Source organism: Olea europaea, chromosome 8, assembly GCF_002742605.1.
Source record: "Olea europaea var. sylvestris chromosome 8, O_europaea_v1, whole genome shotgun sequence".
NCBI classification, from domain to species: domain Eukaryota; kingdom Viridiplantae; phylum Streptophyta; class Magnoliopsida; order Lamiales; family Oleaceae; genus Olea; species Olea europaea.
Genome location: NC_036244.1, coordinates 15847775 through 15861696, shown reverse-complemented (window position 1 = coordinate 15861696; position 13922 = coordinate 15847775). Strand labels below are relative to the sequence as shown.

Below are 13922 nucleotides of genomic sequence, written 5' to 3'. Positions count from 1 at the left end.
CGAGATTATAAACTAATCAAACTTAATTTTAACCACACACTTCATTGGACCCAAAAATTTTATCTATTTTTCATTACACATTTCATGAGATTCATCAACTTATAATTTCAAAATTTCTTATCAAATAGAATATTAAAATATTTATTAAAATTTTGAGTTAAGATTTGTAGACAACAATGCATAAGACATGCCCTATTTTGGTAGCATGTTTTCTAATTCTTTAAAAGTTTAGGCGCTAGACTCTCTATTTTTCAGAAAAAATTCATAAGATCAAATGTTTGCAACGAAGGTACATAATATCTAATTGGACTGTATGTAAAGCATGTCAAATAATTGGGAGTTAAATTACCTCAAGGTTGAACGATCGAGTTAGCGTTTGTTACTGAGGCTATTTTTAGCGCTACACCAAACTTTGCACCAAACCAAAATTTATTTCCAACCATTACCAAAACTTATACCAAATTAAGAGTGTTTAACAATTTTCTTCCCTTTTTTTATTTTTAGTAATATATTTATTTGAAATATTATTTATTTAATTATTTTTTAAATACATAAATTATTAAATAAATAATAATTACGTTAAATTACGTAAAAGATTAAATTCATTAATAAATATAAAAAAATATTAAAATTAATAAAAACACTACAACGGAAATATTAAATCATGCCATTAAAAAATGGTGCAATGCATTTCGAATTTGGATATTAAGATATTATGAAGTCTCAAAATTTTTGCAATTTAATTTTTAGAATTCATATGTTCTTCCCACAAATGATCGATTAATGCATTTCAAAATGCAATGTGAGTTTCTTTATCCTTGATTTGTCTATGACGAGTAAAGAATTCTTAAAAATGTTAATTTTTCAAATTACTAAACTAATGCACTTTTTATGTATCTTTTTATTTAAATAAAATTAGATTATCGTATGTATGTCGTCGTTTAATATATTTCATGTTAACTTTAAGAAAGAATCGTGTCTGTTATATTTTAAATTTTTTTTCTTTTAATTAATTCATTAAATATAATTTTTTACATTTAAAATTTATTTTAAATGCAAATAATAAAAATGATAATAATAATAATTTATTATATTAAAAAATATATTACACAAATTACACAAATACCCTTAATCAATTTATTTAGGAAGGGAAGAGCAATGGTAAAAATAACATTATACACTTTGCACTAAAATGGAGCAAAGTTTGGTGCCACATTAGAGGAAATTTGCACTAAAATTTGGTGCATTTTGGTGAAATGATGCATACATTGGAGATGTCCTTAGCATTGGCACTCATGAATGAGTTAAACTTAAGACGTCGATAATCGTACTCATCAATTTAAATTACGATTTTATAAGCTGAACCCTATGCAAGAAGGAATTTAGTCAAGGAGTAAATTTTTTACCCTATTGCCAATTACTATACTTTAAAAATATACATACTTAATAACACATTTTTCTTCAAAATTTTCAATGCATTGACAAACTCCATGCGGAACAAAATGATCTAGCATAAATTCCAAACTTTGTGCGTCACCCTTATTTGGTTATTCAACAAGCAATTAAATAATTCTCATTTTATTTGAATTGCAAGGTCAATATATGACATATTTTATTTTCATCAAAGATTAAAATAAAATATTTATATTCATATGAATATAAAAATAGCTTATACAGTGGCCTTTTTATTCATCCTCCTAAGATAAATTATTGCAGAGCAGTTTATTTTCTTTCTTTATTCCCTTAATAGCATGGGCGGATTCAATGGTTTTGTGCAGCCCACTGTTACCCAGGCCTAGATGCAACAAAAAAAGTTTTTTTGGTTTGAATTGTATTCAATTTTGGGAAAATTACAGAAGTAAGAGATTATGTAAGGTATGTTTCAAAATTAAGAAAACAAGTTTCAAACTTCAAAAATTAAATTTTTATTAAAATTTATATATAATTTAATTAATTAAATATATTTAGATCACATATCTATACAATTTGATCACAAGTTAACCATTTAATTAGTTATTTATTATTTTTGGTCACAAATAAAAAATTTCAAGTCATAAATTAATTTATTAAACATATATTTTACTAATTAATATATTGAGTTCACAATTCCATGTTCTTTGGTCATAGTTATCTAATAAATTGGTAACGGATTAATTTTCAAAAACAACTTATTTCTCGATCACAAATAAATTTTTTTATAAGTCACAGATTATTGCTCAGTTACAAATCAAAAATTTTATAGGTCACAAATTATTTATTTGTCACAAAAATCAAACTGTTATTTGTCACAACTCATTTATTCATTGCAATTTATCAAATTAATTGATCACGGTTAATTTTATTGGTCACAAATAAAATAAAATAAAATTTATAGGTCACAAATTTTCAAATTTATTGGTCACGGTTAATTTCATCGGCCACAAATTATCGAATATTTAGGTCACAATTAATTAGTTGGTCACGAATAACAAAATGGTTGGTCACAGACTGTCACCACCAACACTACCGCCACCACCACAGCCACTTGTGACCACCACCACCACCAAGACAAATAATAGCGCCACCACCACTAACATAGTCCTACCACCAGCAACATGACACAGACATAGACGCAACCATAGCAATTCATCATTACCGGCCATGGCCACTACAAAAAAAAATTAGATCTAAATTTCTGAATTTACAGGCCATCACAGCCCCCAACCACTCCCAACATCACACCATCCCCGCCTCTTCCTTATTCTCCTCCACCAAAAACATACCCCAAAGCTAGATCTAAAACTAGAACGCAACCAACATCATGACCACCGACTACAAAACAATGACAACAAAATCAAAGTAAAATCTGATCCAAAATTGTATCATCACATTCGTTCGACACAAAGTCATTGTCGCCGCCACCACCGCTAGCAGTAGTGCACCAAACCTGCAACGCACCGCCAAAACCATTAGCGATCACCGGAGCTTGAGCCGCCTTTCTTCTACGTGTTGTTGCCAAAGTCGCAAGAGAAAGAGAGAAGACAGAGGCCGTGAAGAAAGAAAGGGAGATGGAGAGAGAAGAAATTGAATAGGGTTTTAGAATGAATTTTGTATAATTAATATTTAATATTTAAATATGAATCTGATTTTTGAAAATAGAAACTCTTCATCTGAATTTAGAATGTCAAATATTTAAAGTATGGTTTGGTGTAATTTCCACTTCAATTTAACCACATTAGTCCACCAACAAGTAAATTTTGTGGGTAGCCCACCTAAAAAAAATCTTTAATCTGTAGCCCACTAATTCTATATAATTTTAGGCCCAATAATAATACCCATTAGTTAGTCCATTACCCATTTTCTTATTCTGATTCACATGTATAATCCCCTTTCTTTTCCATTCGGCCATTCTCATTTTCCTTTGCAAAACTAATTCAAATAATTCCCAAAAATCAAAATCCCTAAATCTTTTCACTTGGCCCCTGCCAATAGTTGCACCGAACGAAACAGTCGATTGCTGACTTACTGTCGGTCTACGCCCTACTGATTGCAGTGAATGACGATGAGTCTGTGACCCTTTCTTCAAATTTGAATGTTAAATTGAATTTGTGTATTTTGATTAATTAGTTTTACTAAAGCCCTTTTTTTTATATAGGATTCAAAGTAGAGTAATTTTTCGAAAATAATTATGTGTTTTATGTACAGCAATTTAAATATTTCTTTAGTTGTTCGTGCTATGTTTGACTAGTAATAGGGTGATTGGTGAAAAAAATTGAGTAATCGCATCCAGATTTCTCCATAAAAATCCTGGTACAATGGATTACCTTTTCTTTTATGAACTATTTTTTCTTGGTAAAATGCAGACTTTTTTGTTTCAAATTTGAAATATTATCGATCACTGGAGGTGGCTTGATGCTTAAAATGGTTATTTGAAAAATATTGTGTTCGTTTAATTAGTTTTGGGATAAAGGTTGGGTTTTGACTTTATTTCATTTTAATTTACTGGATGCTAATATGCTTTTTGAAAGTTTAAAAGAGATTAATATTGATGTTAATTTTACTCCTCGTAAGTTATTGTAAATGATCCGTTTCATTTTGGGTCTACTTCTAGATTATCAGCGAAGGGCGTAGAGTGGATTTGATACAGGATATGAGGTTTGAAACTACGACTACTAGAATTAAGGTGGCCCTTGATGGCGAGTATCTAATAGCATGGTATCTAATTTTTAAAATTTTTAGCCCACCGTTACAAGAATTCCTGGCTCCTTTCCTGCTTAATAGGTCACTGATATTGATATTGAGCTTATTTGCATGTAGTAACCAAGACTTTTCAAGGTGGACGAGATGGTCTTCTTCCACGAAGCAAAGCCATGTTATCCAAAAAGAGTACATCACCCTTCAGCCATCTAAATTGGATGCTTTCTTCTTCAATAATCTATTCACATCTCTTAACAAGCTTGATAGGTATTTTGGTTCCATTAGACATTGCCGCCGAGCTATGCTCATTTCCGTGCATTCCAACCATGGTGTTGAACCACATTCTCCTTCCCTTTTGTAGATGATGTATTGAACATCAAAGATAACCCAGACTCAATTTTTACCCACTTCCAACAACCACAAGCCGACAACGACGATCCAAGACAATTCCAAGCTTCCACTTCCGATTGCCAATGAGATATCTCATTTAGGAGACCACAAAGGTGTAAGAAATCTCACACAATATCACCATTAAAGTAGTGGTCACAAAGAGGCAGAAAGAGTAGAGGAAGAAGAACACGTGAAATCGGCCGAGAGAGAGAGAGGCAGTGAGGCGTCTCTCACTTAGAGAGAAAGAGACCAATTTATCTTGTAACCAAATGGCTCAAATAAGATAAGTATAGGTAGGTTAACCAATGGGTTAAGTTAAAGGCCAAAGAGATAGATAAAGGGGCTCACAAGTTGTTATCTCAATTAGTGGCTATCCAAGGAAGTGGATTGGGCCACGAGCAACACTAAAATATTTAGGTTGCTTCGAGTGGCCCAATTAACCTTTGGGTCGTATTGTCTTGAATGTGGTGTTGGATTCTCGTTCAGTCATTTGGCTAAACTGACTAAAAAATAGACCGAGTAACATCATAGCTCGGGGGAGGTCGTTTGACAACAAATTGCCTAACATCTTTCTTCCATCAAACACCCTTGGCAAGGTTCTTAGACCCAAAATGGCCTTAACCTCGCCATTCGGTAGCCATTCCAAATCCATTCCCAATGCACTAGCCCTGTCTCCAATAAGATGAATTACTTTCACGATATGTTTAATATCCTACACTAGACATAATCGGATTATTTACCTTGATCCTATCGATGATTGTACTTATCACAACAAATTGCCTAACATCTTTCTTCCATCAAACACCCTTGGCAAGGTTCTTAGACCCAAAATGGCCTTAACCTCGCCATTCGTTAGCCATTCCAAATCCATTCCCAATGCACTAGCCCTGTCTCCAATAAGATGAATTACTTTCACGATATGTTTAATATCCTACACTAGACATAATCGGATTATTTACCTTGATCCTATCGATGATTGTACTTATTGTTCTAAAAGTGTGCCTAGGTACGAAGTTTTGTCCCCATCTATGGCCGTGGCATGTGAAAAGGCAATCAACTATTTTGTTAATTGTCTAATGCTATCTTAGGCGTGCATTTAAAAAAAAAATAAAAAAAATAGACTCATTTTCATGATAATTGGACATAATAATCAATGTGGGCATAAACACTAAAATCTTAAATATTCCGTTACTGTGTAATATGCCCGTCCACTAATGAATTTTATGTAACGTTTCTTGAAAATTGAGCAAACTGTCGTTACAACTTTTGGCTAAAATCCATCATGTTGAAGGGATTTTGGGCCGTTGGATACTTTTTCAACATATATTGCACATTTGCACCCGCCTAACATGTTGGCAATATTATCCATGTGCTTAAATTTGGTATCGCGTTTCTTAGTTTGAATGTTGTAATGCGATAACTGAAGATAAGCTGTGTGGGGTTAGGAAATAATGAATGGTTATGTACATTATTATTTGTTTTGCAATGAAGGCATGAGCGTATCATTTGTTCACATTTAGTTTATGGTGATCGTAATTCCTTCTTTTTGGATCAATGAGAAAGTCATTCATATTTTCTGATTGGGTAAAGATGATGAGCTATTTAAATATGCCAAAGCTATAACAATCATGCTACAACTAATTTATAAATGAGTTAATGAAAGTTGCAGGAAACTTGAAAAATTCATTGTACACATTATTTAAGAGTCACAATATCCTAACAATTATGGAGAAATGGAGGATAAAGGTATGCTTATGTAGATGAACCATCACACCAACTGCTTTTCATATTTAGATGAGATTGGAATTGGTGTTGGATAGTAAATGACCATAATTGCTTTCTCCCTTCAAGTTGATTATAAATAGCACGCCTTCATTATCAGTTACACATAAACACTTCATGAGTATTGTGAGACTGTCAACATCTCACAGGCATAGAATTTTCCTTTAAGCAATTGCATTGCATTGACATAATGAGTTCATCCACGGGAAGCAATGAATCGCTCAACCTGAACGAGCATTTGGTAGTTCCTGATTCATTCCCGTTATTTCCAATCTACATTTTCTTTAGACGATGAGGAAGAAATTTAACCCTCGTACTGGTAGGAGAGCAATTTTCGTGTTCTTTTTTTCATCTTGGATGAAGTTGTGACTGAAAGGGCACAATCACCAAATGGTGTGCTCGATGGGTGGTGTTCGAGGTCATGGTTGATGACTCCAACGACGACGAGTGGTTAACGTACGTCCCACAAAATGAGGTAATTGTCATCTCGTTGGATGAGTAAGATGAAGAAAGCGAGAGAGAAGGTTTAGCTGTCGACGACGAATAAAGTGGACACTAATGAAATATAGTGTACTAAGTTATGCATAGTCTTTCTTTTGCAGGAATGATTTTGGTCATGTCTCTACCAAAAATTCAACATGAGCATGTCCCTTATTCCCCTTATATGTAGTGTAGTTTTTGTACTCTAATCCAAGTATTGAGAATGACACAAACAATCTGTCGGGAATGGCAGATGAATTATCGAGATGCCATGTAATATGTTGTCTATGGATTCGTATTTTGCTAGTGAAATTGAACATACGTTTGCCCATCAATAGACAATAATGGAATGGTAATGACGATGTAAGTTGAAGATAATAATGTAAGTTCATAATGTGTTGGGGGAACACCGTAAGTTGAAAATACCTTTACGATAAGTATGTACCCTAAGTGAAAATTTTAGTTTCTAAGCATGATAAAAATGAAGAAAATGAAAAAGAGCCATCTTCGCTGATATTTTAAATAAGTTCCAAAAGCACTCCATGGTTAAATTGTTCAAAATAATTCAATCCAATTTTACTAATTATCCTCCTTCTGCTCTCTGTGGTAATACTATTTAACACTATGGGTGTTTATTATTTATGTGTTGATTTAGGCCACCATTTACAATTTACTAATTACAATTTATTTTGTGGGGATTAAAATTAGAAATTTTAGTAAATGGCGATAGAAGTTGATAAATTGTGCAGTTAAATTAATTTGAACAACCATAGAATTGGAGTGTCTTTTGTACATTTTTAAAGAATGAGCAATTTAACTTGTTTGTTATCTCTACACTTTGTTAAGAAATCAACAATTTTACCTTTTTCATTATCTGTATTGCTTTTTGTACCTTTGCAGTGAACTGTTCTACTTTGCAATAATTTGTTGAGAATGAAGAGAACGTCTGTCGAGATCGACAGCTTAATTGTTGGGATGTTGTGTAGATCCTCAACATTGTTTTCCGTTATTTTTATGCCAACATAAGGAATAATAACGTCCGCAAACAATAATGATAACAAAATGATTATGTAACTTGATAATGTACAACGCAATAGGGAAACATTGAAAATACCACGCACACACTATGTCATAGAGTGTATGTCTAAGAAATTTATGTTATGTTGGGGTTTAAACATGTTGTCCAGTTATGATCAACTCGATCATAGCGAGTGGATTTCCTAAGTCCTGTGACAGAATTGTATCTGGCACGCTTACGCCTTATCGATGGTCCACTTGGATGACGATGTATGAAGGGTGGCAAAATAGGAGTACATATAATTCAGACTTGATATCATCAATTGGAGGTTCATGTGCATTATTGTTCGACACACTGTGCTGATGATTGAGGTCATCATGTTGTACATTTTGGGGGAACATCCGCAGAGGTAAACAACTTTGCTACACTGTTTGCATCCAACCCCATGTCGACACTCGGGAGCTTGGTTGCCAAATACTATCGCAGAGTGTAATTTCCTTATGAACAGATATGTATCAATTTAAGTCTTCATCTTCGAGTATTCCTGTCGAAGGTATATTCAAGTTCAGGACTTTGAACTTCAATCCAATTTTACTGCAGGGCTGAACAATATCAAGTTTTTCCTTCAATCATAACATAAGTTCGAGTACGGCAATAATTTGCCGTGCTAAAATGGAAATGGTTTTATCCCTTTTCAACTTCCATTCGTCATCCATGTGAACAAATTTTTCCTATGTGACATGATGAATCTTAAATGATCACACAGACTTGAAATGTTGGGATTACAAAGGTGAGAATTTTGCACATTCAATCTGTCGACATTTAATATCATTAAATTGGAGTTTTCAAATATTTAGATCTATGCAATAGCAGAAAGAGAAATAAAGGGTTTCAACAATTTTCAAGTGTCGAAATCGACAGTTAAATTGTTTATCCCGATAGTTAGTAAATGTCGAGTTCGATAATTTAGATGTCTAACCTGACGGTTTCGACGACACTATTCGACAATTAAAGTGCCATAAATTTCGGGGTAGCTTCGAAACCCTACATTTGGTTCTTTGGAAAAAATTATTAAAGACATTAATAGTGATAATCAATTCTCAACTACAATATCACAATATCTTCCTCAAATTGAATAAGGATAATTCAACGCTTCATTTAAATAAGAAATAACTCAATGCTTCATTGAGGTATTATTCATTTCTCCATATCAATACTTTCTCAGTCAAGTCTGTCGCACTGGACTTGTCTAGTGCGATTTACCTGACTGACGTAGTTTGCAAGCTATTGTGTCAGCCCTAGAATTTACCTAATGCGCACTCGAAGGGTAGCGATTACGGGTTTTCTCGTCATAAAAAAAAAAAAAAAACCCAATGCTTCATCACAATATGTTGGTATTAAAGGCATCTTCAAAAAATATATCAAAAATGAAACACATCAATGAATAAGAGATTCAAAAAGTTATGATCATGTTATATTAAACATTTAAAATAGTAAAATATGATATGAAAATATAAAGAATTTCTATAAGCTCACATTTGAAATGAATGATCAATCCAATAGCTTTCCCTTGTTGATGATCGAATGAAAAGGGTGAAGAAAAATGTAGGGTTTGTGTTCATACATGTTTGTGTGTGTGTTTTTTTTTAACTTTTCACCATTTTTTTTAAACAAAAATTCATAGTATTCATATAATAATCATATCTCAAATGTTTAAAATATACAAAATAAATCATCACATCACATCATTAATTGCATTCAAATCAAGCATTTATTGCTCCTAAAAAGGTGTCACAAAGGGTAAAATGAACATTTTGCAGCAAAAAGTGACATTTTTGGAAGAAATTGGTGCAAATGGGAATTTTTTATGCATTTTCAATTTTAGTAACATTTATGAAAATTTCCCATACTTTTATAATAACCTGGATCATCTTATTCTAATCAATTAAGTTAATGATTGCGCTAAACATTCAACCCATGTTTGGCTAGTATTTCTAAATGATTTAAATTATAAATAAACAAAAATAGGTAAAAAATAAGTGAATAATAGTTGTGAATTCTATGAAATATAAGGATCAAAGGTGATTTGACCAATTTTAAACAATTAATAAATATTGGCCAAACAATATTTGTTTATTGTTATGTCAAACATGCCAAAAATGATGTTCCTTTCTATCAAACAATATCAGTGGAAACTAGATAGTACGATGTTCATTTTCTCAATTAAAGATGGGGTCTATGTTGTACTATGGATTCAATTTTGTTGTTGGCAAATGAATAAAAATTAATGTTATTGGATTGCCTTTGTCACAATCGATTTAGATTTAGACTGGCAAACATTATTTTTGACATAAAATTATGACTTGGTTGTGATATGTAATTTGGAATGAAATCACAATCCAAAAATTGCAACAAAATACATATGTTCGGACTCTTGGATATTGACATAAATTGCACACTTTTATCTATCATGTAGTTGGTGTGTGACTATTCAGCACTTATAGATAAAGGCATTAAGTGAGATAGGGGCTAAATTGGAGTTGACTCAAGGAAATTGAAGGTCAATTGGATTGTATTTGGTCCATTAGAAGTACTAGAGGGCAACCAAATGTGATTCACAAGTTTTGAGAGCTAAATTCAACATTTGAAAAGTTTGTGAACTTAATTGCAAAATTTTGAAACGTGCATCGGATTAATTACCGTCAATTATGGAATGTGGATGACCAAATTATAAATAGTTTTAGATGAAGGACTAGAAATGAAATTCAACAAAGACTTAGGTCGAACTAAGAGGAGAAGTCAGAGACCAACTTGAAGATGGAAAAAAAACTGGTGCTTGATCACATCGCAACACCAAAAATTCGCGATTTCAGAGAGCAAATAATCTTTTGAAAGCATCTAAAGCATGCTTTTGGACCTAGTTCTTAGTTTATAATAACCTCATCATCTACAATTGAAGGAGAAAGCTTAGGATGCTCCTTGACAGTACAATAAACACTATTCTTTATGAAAAGAAGCAATTGGAGATCCAAATCTATTTTCTTTGTAAAGTTTAGAAAAAATATTTGATACAAGACACATCCACGTCAGCTTCTCATACATTATTGCTTGAAGTTGAATAAGGATAAGAAAGACATCTAAGGAGATAACTCATGAACCGCTAAAAGAATTTAAGATTCAAGATATTTTGCTGTCTTTACTCCCAATCTTTCAATTATGAATGATATTGTATTGTTCCAAGCTGTTTTTTGTATTTTCGATGATTGGTTATGTTAGGATAATGTTGAATCCTATATTTTAAACTTTTGATATTAAATTCACTTGGGCAATTAAATATTTATTTGGTTTGAATGATTCTTCGAACTTTAATGTTTTTCAATTAATTGACCACTAATTAATAGACATAACTAAACACAAGTATAAATCATTGTAAGACCCTATAGACATTAGAAATAACTATCTATACTTTTCAAAATGCAATAAATGTTCTTGTGATTTAATACATTTTTATATGTTCGCATTCAGATAGGGATATTATCAGGTCACATGTGAGGATATCATCAAATCTAACTGGGCGAGATTATTGAATTTGATAGGAACATTGATCTTCATATTGAAATAAATATTATGAATATAGGAGGTACTTGATTTTCAAGTTTACAGCTTCAAATAAAAGCGAGATATAGATGGCCAAAACGTCCACCTAGCCATCGTATCATCCATATTACATATCATTGGTCGCCACAAATGTATTAAACCAAGAGATAGATATATTTTGGCCCCTCCCATTAATCAAGTTTATAAATCTTACTCAACAGTTTAAATTACAATTTTATAAGCCGAACCCTAAATGAGTAGTAATTTAGTCAATGGACGGCTGGTGCAAAATTTTTACCCTATTGCTGCACTAATGCAGCATATGGAGGATTTCTATTACATTTCCCTGCTAGAGGTACCAATTTTTACAGAGATTAAGATGCCGTATGTACTTGCGTGTGTAGTAATCTGATGGTTACATTCATCTGTTTCAGAATGTCCGGTTGAACTGTCAAACTGTTAACGGGTCAAAACCAGTTGAAGACCAAGAGTTATCTATTTAATAAGGATGTCCAAATTTACCCAAATAAGATGCATAAATCTGCCTTTCTCGATTCTTGTATATGGCTATCATATCATAAATGTGCAGTTTCTTCTACCAAATATTCAACTTCCAGGTAGAAATGTTCATCTCAGGTATCTTAATTGAAAATTATGTTCAAAAGATTTGCTTCGGTACTTCTTTAAAATTGTCATTACATATTCTATTCTGGGTATGAGAAGTGCATATATATTTGTATATACAACATTAAATTTTACGGTTTTCTACGTATATAGGGAACATGTCAATATTAAGTTACAATTATACTATTATTTTGACTAATTCTTTTTATTTTGTAATTTTATAATGTTGGACGCAAACTATCGATGAATGAATCATTAACTCTCTTCATACAAATAGATAGAATTTTCATAACATTGACACAATTAATTATGACATGATGATATCCTGGTAACTTTTTTTCTTTCAAACATATGCAGGTTTTAGCTTTCATCTATAAGGAAAGCAAAATATTAGAAAGCCTTCCTTCGGACCACTTAAAAAGTGCTCGTCGTACTTACAGAAGTTTCTCAATTGAGTCCAATAAGACGTCAAATTAGAATCAGCTTTTGATCGCTTGAGTAGGTACAATGTTAAGTTGGTTGATAGATTCCATGTTGGGATTTTTTGTGTTGAACCTTGTAAATTACTTGTATTGCTAACACCACATTGCTCGAGTTTGTCAAAGGTCAGATGATTACATTTGATATCAAAGTGAGACAATGGATAGAAGCATGTAAAATTTGATACAGCTGATATCGCTGGATTATGTAAAAGGACATTTTGAAACCAAGAGCATGTTTGTTACGCACCATTAGATAGTATTGCAGAACAAAACAACATATTAACTTCTTTTTTTCACTTTTTAATCCTATCCAATGCAGTTGAACCTGTTACAGTAGTATTGACAGTAGCATAAATATTCCAACTCGTAGATGTTGGGATATTGACGAGCATGGGCGGATTCAATGTTGGGCTGCATTTGGCTGCAGCCCACTGTCACCCAGGCCCAGATGCAACAAATTTTTTTTTTTTTTTGGTTTGAATTGTATTCAATTTAACCACATTAGCCCACCAACAAGTAAATTCAATGGGTAACCCACCTAAAAAAAATATTTAATCTGTAGCCCACTAATTTTATATAATTTTAGGCCCAATAATAATACTCATTAGTTAGTCCATTACCCATTTTCTTATTCTGATTAACGTGTATAATCCCCTTTCTTTTCCATTCGGCCATTCTCATTTTCCTTTGCAAAACTAATTCAAATAATTCCCAAAAATCAAAATCCCTAAATCTTTTCACTTGGCCCCTGCCAATAGTTGCACCGAACGAAACAGTCGATTGCTGACTTACTGTCGGTCTACGCCCTACTGATTGCAGTGAATGACGATGAGTCTGTGACCCTTTCTTCAAATTTGAATGTTAAATTGAATTTGTGTATTTTGATTAATTAGTTTTACTAAAGCCCTTTTTTTTATATAGGATTCAAAGTAGAGTAATTTTTCGAGAATAATTATGTGTTTTATGTATAGCAATTTAAAGATTTCTTCAATTGTTCTTGCTAGTTTTTACTAGTAATAGGGTGATTGGTGAAAAAAATTGAGTAATCGCATCCAGATTTCTCCATAAAAATCCTGGTACAATGGATTACCTTTTCTTTTATGAACTATTTTTTCTTGGTAAAATGCAGACTTTTTTGTTTCAAATTTGAAATATTATCGATCACTGGAGGTGGCTTGATGCTTAAAATGGTTATTTGAAAAATATTGTGTTCGTTTAATTAGTTTTGGGATAAAGGTTGGGTTTTGACTTTATTTCATTTTAATTTACTGGATGCTAATATGCTTTTTGAAAGTTTAAAAGAGATTAATATTGATGTTAATTTTACTCCTCGTAAGTTATTGTAAATGATCCGTTTCATTTTGGGTCTACTT

General features: G+C 32.3%; 1 long non-coding RNA gene across 1 annotated transcript; it reads left to right on the top strand.

The window, feature by feature from the left end:
* The first annotated feature begins 11749 nt into the window (after positions 1-11749).
* Positions 11750-12798, top strand: LOC111399270. The gene is made up of 3 exons (XR_002703616.1): positions 11750-11798; positions 11878-12060; positions 12425-12798. It is a non-coding gene; the product is annotated as an uncharacterized LOC111399270 (long non-coding RNA).
* The last annotated feature ends 1124 nt before the right edge of the window (positions 12799-13922 follow it).